Source organism: Physeter macrocephalus, chromosome 14 (assembly GCF_002837175.3).
Source record: "Physeter macrocephalus isolate SW-GA chromosome 14, ASM283717v5, whole genome shotgun sequence".
NCBI lineage: Eukaryota > Metazoa > Chordata > Mammalia > Artiodactyla > Physeteridae > Physeter > Physeter macrocephalus.
In genome coordinates, this window is record NC_041227.1 from 98853108 (window position 1) to 98863713 (window position 10606).

The 10606-nt window shown below is 38.7% G+C and overlaps 1 pseudogene; it reads left to right on the forward strand.

The window, feature by feature from the left end:
* The first annotated feature begins 4060 nt into the window (after positions 1-4060).
* Positions 4061-4498, forward strand: LOC102979661 (40S ribosomal protein S15a-like; annotated as a pseudogene).
* The last annotated feature ends 6108 nt before the right edge of the window (positions 4499-10606 follow it).

Below are 10606 nucleotides of genomic sequence, written 5' to 3' on the forward strand. Positions count from 1 at the left end.
CTTCTTTGGAGAAATGTCTATTTAGGTCTTCTGCCTATTTTTAGATTGGGTTGTTTGATTTTTTGATATTGAGCTGCATGAGCTGCTTGTAAATTTGGATATTAATCCTTTGTCAGTTGCTTCATTTGCAACTATTTTCTCCCATTCTGAGGGTTGACTTTTGGTCTTGTTTATGGTTTCCTTTGCTGTGCAAAAGCTTTTAAGTTTCATTAGGTCCCATTTGTTTATTTTTGTTTTTATTTCCATGTCTCTAAGAGCTGGGTCAAAAAGGATCTTGCTGTGATTTATGTCACAGAGTGTTCCGCCTATGTTTTCCTCTAAGAGTTTGATAGTGTCTGGCCTTACATTTAGGTCTTTAATCCATTTTGAGTTTATTTTTGTGTATGGTGTTAGGGAGTGTTCTAATTTCATACTTTTACATGTACCTGTCCAGTTTTCCCAGCACCACTTATTGAAGAGGCTGTCTTTTCTCCATTGTATATTCTTCCCTCCTTTATCAAAGATAAGGTGACCATATGTGTGTGGGTTTATCTCTGGGCTTTCTATCCTGTTCCATTGATCTATATTTCTGTTTTTGTGCCAGTACCATACTGTCTTGATTACTGTAGCTTTGTAGTATAGGATGTGGGACCATCTTTAACGTATATTGTATGGCGAACAAAGCAACATGCAGAAAAAAGTCTATCTTTTGCTTGCAGAATTGATATAAGGATGTGCTTGAAAATGCATTAAATATCTTTGGAAGTATCCTAAAAAAAAATTGCAGTAGCGTTTGGCTCCAGGGAAGGGCAAATGAGTGTCAGGGGAACACAGATGTGAAAAAGACAGCTTTTGCTTTTTATGACTTTTGCATTTTGTGTAATGTAATAATTTGGGGCATTTACTGATATGATTTTGTCATGTATGTATGTCTTTACCTGTTGACATAACAGTTTTATGAATTACTTTCTTAGTTTTCTATCATCCTGTTTCTTGGGATAAGTCCCTCATGATCAAAATGAATAATGATGCCTGAGGAATGGGGAGGAGTAAAATTTGAAAATCACAGGAAGTAAAAAAATATATATATATATACAAAGACTCTTTGCCATCTAGGATTTATAAGTGTTAATATTTTTTCATATTTGCTTTAAGCTTTTTTTAAAATAAAAGAAATAACTTACCTTAGCAAAATCTGAACTCCTCTTTCTTCTCTTCCCCACCTAATTTCTCTCCCTTCTGCCCAGCAGCAAAAACCATCATGACTTCGGTGTGTATCCTTTCAGGCTACCTTTCAGGCTACACACACACACACACACGCAGACACACACACACACACGGTGGCATCATCATCAGGAGTGGCATAGGATGAAGTAAAATTGGAGGGCAAGGCATTGGGGTGACTATGGCTTTTAGTTTCTATGGCAACAACAGTAATTACAAAGATTGTGGAGTAAATTGCCTTTTTCTGATAGCTCTAGGAAGGATAGACAATGAAAAATTGAGATTGAGAGCAAAACTATCCCACTGAGGAGATCCATGGAAAACCAAAAAGCCTTGGAGAGGTCACTCATCCCATATAATTTCAGGGCAGATATGGATGAGCACCATACCAAGGGCCTGACCGGTAGGGTTGTTGAGTTCAATGCCGATTAACTCTACAATTGCACCAAATCTCTTCCACTAAGGGAAGGGCACTGTTGTGGAAGGACATCTTGGTTGCTTCCAAGATTTGGCAGTTATGAATAAAGCTTCTGTATAAACATCTGTGTGTAGGTCTTTCTGTGGACATAAGTTTTGAACCTCTTTGGGTAAAAACCAAGAAGTGAATTACAGCACTGTTTACTGCCCACTACAAAGAGGGAAGCTCCATGTTTGGTTGGTTTCTCTGAATTTCAGACATGCAGCTCTAATCTACTTTCTGGTAACCAGTAAGGCTACCAGAGGAGAGTACTCTGTAGCAGGTCCAAAGTGAGGATGCCCAGCCATTTTCACATGATGACCCAGCAGACCCAATGGGAATGGAAGGCTCTGTAGAAGACAGAGTTCTGAAGAAAGCCTGTAACAAGCCCCAATAGCAACCCCCAAGGCTTTGGAGGAAGACCATGCTCTCTTCTGCCAGCAAGTGTTGTCCATGTGAAATCAGTATCTGGCTTCCCACAGGGCCCTATTGAGATTGCATGTCTGACCATGGGGCACCAAGTAACTCTGTGACCTGATGACCTGAGATCCCATTACATCCTAGGGGTCATCTGATCCACTAAATCACACAGTGAAGGTGCACAGTAGAATTTTCATCATAAAATGGAACTCATATATATGAGACTGGGCACAAGCGGGTCTGCGAGACAAAAACATGCTATAAAAGCAGGCAGCTCAGTCTCCCATGGTATCTCCATCCACTGTTTCACTGCCTTTCCCTCCACTCAAAGCACTGGACTCAACCAGAATGGATGGTTGCTGCCCTCTGCCCCACTCAGGGGTAACCCTGCAAGACAATGCCAGAGGGAACTCCTCTAGGTCAGCAACAATCTTTGGGCTGGAATGAGAGAATTTCAAGGACAAAGAACCTACAGGAAAAAAAGTTTAACCCCATGAGGTAAAGACTCCCGTCCAACTGAGGTGGGCAGAACTTGGAGGAGTTGGTGGGAGAAGGAAGACTGCTATAATTACCAACCGAAGCCTGAGGTCAGAAGTGGGACAGCAGCAGTCAGGTTTTGTGCTAATTGATGTTTAGCACAAAAACATCATTGTTTCTTTGATGTTTCCTTCTCCCGTCTCCCCTGTGGCCTGATAAGATTGGGGATGGCTGACATTTTTGGTTTCAGATGAACATCTGACTGAATTGACACCATGGGAGGGCAGCTTCATTTACTGTGCTGGGGACATTAACCCTTCGCCCACAGGAAGGATAAGAGTAGATGAGAAGGTGTGTTGTGAACATCTTCCATTTGTCCCTCTGGGATCCGTTCTCCATCCTGTTTTGGACCCTGGGAGGCTGACTGGATGACATTAATGGGCTCCCTTGCCAGCTAAATTCTGGTTGATTTGATCCATGGGGACAATGACTGAAAATTAGCAGGAGGGAGGAGAGTAAAGCGAGGCTTTTAAAAAAAGACTGCCCATTTTACAACCATATTATCACTTTTCGTGCTTTGCCATTCTTTGTACTCCTTTGTTCACAGATTCCAGTTTGCATCTGCCACGGGATTCCCAGCACCTAGAACAGCTAGTTTCACACACAGGCAGAGTTTCTTCTTAGACAGGGAGCCTTCCAATCAGTTATCCTTCAGAATATACAGCTGTGTTTCCATATTGGAAACACATGCTGGAGAGAGCATAAGATTCTGTACAATAGTTGTCTCAGCCACGCTTGGAGTGATCTCAAACGTGACCTTCCTTCCCAAGTTCAAAAACCAGACGACACTGTCCAACCTGATGTGCTCATCCAGCCCCTCAGATGCCTTCTTGCTCTGGACTACACCCTTTGCTTCCTCATTTCTTTAAGGAGCTTCATCTGCTGTGCTTATTAAAACACAAACCCCTTGCGGGGAGTGATCCTTTTTAAAAAAGAACTGGCATAGCTCTGCCACATGGGTCTCCTCATGTTCCAAATACAATTCGCTCTAATCTCTAAAGTGCCATCCATACCCTGAGCCCAGGAAACCCCCAGAGAGTCAGGAGGGATGTTAGGTGGAGAATTTCCTCTGACGTCCTGCGCTGCTCTTTGCAGGTACTTGGCTTTTGGATCTCATTGCAAACCACTCTGGTGTATTCTCTTCCTGAATGCTAGGCTAAGAAGTGGGGAGTCCCCTGTAATCCAAGTGGTGCAAATTTACATAAAGTAGTCCAAGAAAACCAAAAACATATTCCTGGGCAATTCTTTGTCCTTTTAGTGATTTTTTTCCTCATAGTAGTCTCTGTTGTCAGTGTGGAAATTCTTAGCTTCATCAACCATGATATGTTGCATCTTTTCAAACTTAACTTTTTCATGAAGTTTTTCTGAGCTATTGCCTGGTAGATGTTTACTTGCTATTACAAATGTAAGACACAGCTCCTTTAGCCGTCTTTCCATGCTGCCATAATGGTGCACATGAATGTCCTGGCTGATGCTCTCAACAGTATCAACAATGCTGAAAAAGGCAGATGCCAGGTTCTTATTAGGCCGTGCTCCAAAGTCATCGTCAGGTTTCTAACTGTGACGATGAAGCATGGTTACTTTGGCGAATTTGAAATCGCCAATGATCACAGGGATGGGAAGATTGTCGTGAACTTCACAGGCAGGCTAAATAAGTGTGGCGTGATCAGCTCCAGATTTGATGTGCGACTCAAAGATCTAGAAAAATGGCAGAATAAGCTGCTCCCGTCCCGTCAGTTTGGTTTCATTGTACTGACAACCTCAGCTGGCATCATGGACCATAAGAAGCAAGACGAAAACACACAGGAGGGAAAATCCTTGGATTCTTTTTCTAGGGATGTAATGCATATGTGCAAATAAAATGCCTCAGAGGAAAAAAAATGTAAGACACAAATGCATGTTTTCCTAATGAAATAAAGCAAGCAGATTATTTTTTTAAATTCTTTTAAAATTGAAGTATAGTTTATTTACAATATTTTATTAGTTTCATGTGTTCAATATAGTAATTTAATTTTTTATAGATTATACTCCATTTAAAGATATTATAAAATAATGCCTGTATTTCTCTGTGCTGTACAATATATCCTTGTTGCTTATTTATTTCACATAGTAGCTTGTACATCTTAATCCCATACCCCTATCTTGCCCCTCCACCCTCCCTTTCCCCACTAGTAACCACTAGTTTGTTCTCTATACAGTAAGTGCCCTGCATACGAACCTTCAAGTTGTGAACTTTCAAAGATGCGAACATATGTTCCATCAGTGTCAGGCATGAGTGAAATTGCAGCTTGCCCTCCGTCTCCTATTGCTGACGATCCTTCAGCTCTACCATCTCCCACCTCCTCTCCCTCCTCCAGTCAGTAACTCTTCTTGCCTGTTCACTCGATGCCAGCCCCTGTACGCCAGCTGTTGTACTGTACTACTGTACTTTTCAAGGTACTGTACTGTAAGGTTAAATTATTTTTGTGTTTGTTTTTTTCTGTATTATTTGTGTGAAAAATATTATAAACCTATTACAGTACAGTATTATATAGCTGATTTTGTTAGTTGGGTACCTAGGTAACTTTGCTGGACTTACAAACAAATTGGACTTATGAACGTGCTCTCGGAACAGAACTCATTTGTATGTAGAGGATTTACTGTATCTGTTTCTGTTTTGTGATATACAGTCGTTTGTTTTATTTCTTAGATTCTACATATAAGTGATAACAGAGTATCTGTCTTTCTCTAACTTATTTCACTAATCATAACACCCTCTAGGTCCATCCATGTTGGTGCAAATGGCAGAATTTCATTCTTTTTTATGGCTGAGTGGTATTCCATTGTGTATATATATACCACATCTTCTTTATCCATTCATCTATTGATGGACACTTAGGTTGTTTCGTATCTTGGCTGTTGTAAATAATGCTGCTGTGAACACTGGGATGCGTGTATCTTTTTGAATTAGTGTTTTTGTTTTCTTTGGATATATACCCAGGAGTGGAATTGCTAGGTCATACAGTAGCTCTATTTTTAGTTTTTTTAGAAACTGCCATACTGTTTTCCACAATGGCTGCACCAATTTACATCCCCACCAACAATGCATGAGGGTTCCCTCTTCTCCTTGTCAGCATTTGTTATTTGTAGTAGATTTCTTAATGATAGCTATTCTGACAGGTGTAAGGTGATATCTCATTGTGGTTTTTATTTACATTTCTATAATGATTAGTGATGTTGAGAATCTTTTCATGTGCCTATTAGCCATCTCTATGTCGTCTTTGGAAAAATGTCTATTCAGGTCTTCTGCCCTGAAATTAATTTTTACACCTCTTTGGTCTCCTTAAACCTGGAAGAGAGGAAGAAAAGCATAGAGTTCAGCTGGATACTTCTTAGGTACCTATGATATATCAAGATGGCCCACGAGCAGTTGGACACAATAAAAATATTTTGGCAGAAAACTAACACACCATCGTAAAGCAATTATACTCCAACAGAGATGTTAAAAAAATATTTTGAGCTCAGATAAAATTTACAGCTTTTTTCCATTAAAATGTAATCAAATGAGTGTATTGGTTATCACTACAAAAATTTAATTATTTTCTGAAATATTGCTATAGTGCACAAAAGAGGTATGCAGTAATAAAGGAGTAGCATGTGGCAAACCAACTGTCCCACTGAGAACAGCTAGAAAAGGCAGTTATAATACATAAAACATCTGTCTGAAGGTATTATAAAGCTGAGGTAACCAACTTTGCTTTAGACAAATTAGAGATCTGCAAATAAAAATCAAAGATAAACAAAACTGTCAAAACTTTCCTTGAGTAGCTAAGTCTCTGACTGGATTAAGATAATCAACTGCTATTCTATCTGCCTTGCAAAGGAGAGTGTGTATCCTCTTGAGAGGAAGACAGTATCATCTAGATCTTCTATACTCTTTTTCATACAGCGTCTAGCATTTAATTGAAAATTACCTGTCATGCCAAAATATAGGACTGTATGGCTGAAGACCAAGAAGAAAAAAAACATACAATATAAATAGACCAAAGTTAAGCCAAATAATGGAATTATCAGACAAGGACTGAAAAAGAGCTATTATTTATGTGCTTAAGAAAAGAGAGGAAGAGAGAGAGACAGAGAGATGGAAAAAACCATCAAAGAATTGAATCGATGGAAAGACTCCAGTAGGAATTCTAGAATTGACTGATATGATAACTGAAATTAGACATGTAATAGATAGGTTTAATAGGAAATGAGACACAGCAAAAGAATTAGTGAACTATAAGGCTACTGAAAAATATTTAGATTGAAGCATATACAGAGAAAGAGTGAAAATTCACATAAAAAATAGTCACATTGTACACAGCGAAAACATCAGATGTATACATAACATATCTTAGAGAGATGTGAGCGCGTATAAGGGTGATCTTTTCTTTAAGAGATAATGCTTGGGCTTCCCTGGTGGCGCAGTGGTTGAGAATCTGCCTGCTAATGCAGGGGACACGGGTTTGAGCCCTGGTCTGGGAGGATCCCACATGCCGCGGAGCAACTAGGCCCTGTGAGCCACAACTACTGAGCCTGCACGTCTGGAGCCTGTGCTCCGCAACAAGAAAGGCCGCGATAGTGAGAGGCCCGCTCACTGTGATGAAGAGTGGTCCCCGCTTGCCACAACTAGAGAAAACCCTCACACAGAACCGAAGATCCAACACAGCAAAAATAAATAAATTAATAAACTCCTACCCCTAACATCTTAAAAAAAAGAGAGAGAGAGAGAATACTTGAAAAATTCCAAAGCTGACAAGACAAAAAAAAAAAATGCACTTATGACATTATGTGAATCCCAAGCAGGATGAATGGAAACAAAAATATACATAGGTGTAGCATATCAAACTGTTAAACATCAAAGACAATGAAAAAAATCTTAAAATAAGACAAAGAAAAAAGGGCACATTACCTTCAAAGTAGTAACAGAATATATTCTGTTGACTTTAAAAAAATTTTTATTTTATATCGGAGCATAGTTGATTAACAATGTTATGTTAGTTTCAGGTGTACAGCAAAGTAATTCAGATGGACCATAAGAAGCAAGACGAAAACACACAGGAGGGAAAATCCTTGGATTCTTTTTCTAGGGATGTAATGCATATGTGCAAATAAAATGCCTCAGAGGAAAAAAAATGTAAGACACAAATGCATGTTTTCCTAATGAAATAAAGCAAGCAGATTATTTTTTTAAATTCTTTTAAAATTGAAGTATAGTTTATTTACAATATTTTATTAGTTTCATGTGTTCAATATAGTAATTTAATTTTTTATAGATTATACTCCATTTAAAGATATTATAAAATAATGCCTGTATTTCTCTGTGCTGTACAATATATCCTTGTTGCTTATTTATTTCACATAGTAGCTTGTACATCTTAATCCCATACCCCTATCTTGCCCCTCCACCCTCCCTTTCCCCACTAGTAACCACTAGTTTGTTCTCTATACAGTAAGTGCCCTGCATACGAACCTTCAAGTTGTGAACTTTCAAAGATGCGAACATATGTTCCATCAGTGTCAGGCATGAGTGAAATTGCAGCTTGCCCTCCGTCTCCTATTGCTGACGATCCTTCAGCTCTACCATCTCCCACCTCCTCTCCCTCCTCCAGTCAGTAACTCTTCTTGCCTGTTCACTCGATGCCAGCCCCTGTACGCCAGCTGTTGTACTGTACTACTGTACTTTTCAAGGTACTGTACTGTAAGGTTAAATTATTTTTGTGTTTGTTTTTTTCTGTATTATTTGTGTGAAAAATATTATAAACCTATTACAGTACAGTATTATATAGCTGATTTTGTTAGTTGGGTACCTAGGTAACTTTGCTGGACTTACAAACAAATTGGACTTATGAACGTGCTCTCGGAACAGAACTCATTTGTATGTAGAGGATTTACTGTATCTGTTTCTGTTTTGTGATATACAGTCGTTTGTTTTATTTCTTAGATTCTACATATAAGTGATAACAGAGTATCTGTCTTTCTCTAACTTATTTCACTAATCATAACACCCTCTAGGTCCATCCATGTTGGTGCAAATGGCAGAATTTCATTCTTTTTTATGGCTGAGTGGTATTCCATTGTGTATATATATACCACATCTTCTTTATCCATTCATCTATTGATGGACACTTAGGTTGTTTCGTATCTTGGCTGTTGTAAATAATGCTGCTGTGAACACTGGGATGCGTGTATCTTTTTGAATTAGTGTTTTTGTTTTCTTTGGATATATACCCAGGAGTGGAATTGCTAGGTCATACAGTAGCTCTATTTTTAGTTTTTTTAGAAACTGCCATACTGTTTTCCACAATGGCTGCACCAATTTACATCCCCACCAACAATGCATGAGGGTTCCCTCTTCTCCTTGTCAGCATTTGTTATTTGTAGTAGATTTCTTAATGATAGCTATTCTGACAGGTGTAAGGTGATATCTCATTGTGGTTTTTATTTACATTTCTATAATGATTAGTGATGTTGAGAATCTTTTCATGTGCCTATTAGCCATCTCTATGTCGTCTTTGGAAAAATGTCTATTCAGGTCTTCTGCCCTGAAATTAATTTTTACACCTCTTTGGTCTCCTTAAACCTGGAAGAGAGGAAGAAAAGCATAGAGTTCAGCTGGATACTTCTTAGGTACCTATGATATATCAAGATGGCCCACGAGCAGTTGGACACAATAAAAATATTTTGGCAGAAAACTAACACACCATCGTAAAGCAATTATACTCCAACAGAGATGTTAAAAAAATATTTTGAGCTCAGATAAAATTTACAGCTTTTTTCCATTAAAATGTAATCAAATGAGTGTATTGGTTATCACTACAAAAATTTAATTATTTTCTGAAATATTGCTATAGTGCACAAAAGAGGTATGCAGTAATAAAGGAGTAGCATGTGGCAAACCAACTGTCCCACTGAGAACAGCTAGAAAAGGCAGTTATAATACATAAAACATCTGTCTGAAGGTATTATAAAGCTGAGGTAACCAACTTTGCTTTAGACAAATTAGAGATCTGCAAATAAAAATCAAAGATAAACAAAACTGTCAAAACTTTCCTTGAGTAGCTAAGTCTCTGACTGGATTAAGATAATCAACTGCTATTCTATCTGCCTTGCAAAGGAGAGTGTGTATCCTCTTGAGAGGAAGACAGTATCATCTAGATCTTCTATACTCTTTTTCATACAGCGTCTAGCATTTAATTGAAAATTACCTGTCATGCCAAAATATAGGACTGTATGGCTGAAGACCAAGAAGAAAAAAAACATACAATATAAATAGACCAAAGTTAAGCCAAATAATGGAATTATCAGACAAGGACTGAAAAAGAGCTATTATTTATGTGCTTAAGAAAAGAGAGGAAGAGAGAGAGACAGAGAGATGGAAAAAACCATCAAAGAATTGAATCGATGGAAAGACTCCAGTAGGAATTCTAGAATTGACTGATATGATAACTGAAATTAGACATGTAATAGATAGGTTTAATAGGAAATGAGACACAGCAAAAGAATTAGTGAACTATAAGGCTACTGAAAAATATTTAGATTGAAGCATATACAGAGAAAGAGTGAAAATTCACATAAAAAATAGTCACATTGTACACAGCGAAAACATCAGATGTATACATAACATATCTTAGAGAGATGTGAGCGCGTATAAGGGTGATCTTTTCTTTAAGAGATAATGCTTGGGCTTCCCTGGTGGCGCAGTGGTTGAGAATCTGCCTGCTAATGCAGGGGACACGGGTTTGAGCCCTGGTCTGGGAGGATCCCACATGCCGCGGAGCAACTAGGCCCTGTGAGCCACAACTACTGAGCCTGCACGTCTGGAGCCTGTGCTCCGCAACAAGAAAGGCCGCGATAGTGAGAGGCCCGCTCACTGTGATGAAGAGTGGTCCCCGCTTGCCACAACTAGAGAAAACCCTCACACAGAACCGAAGATCCAACACAGCAAAAATAAATAAATTAATAAAC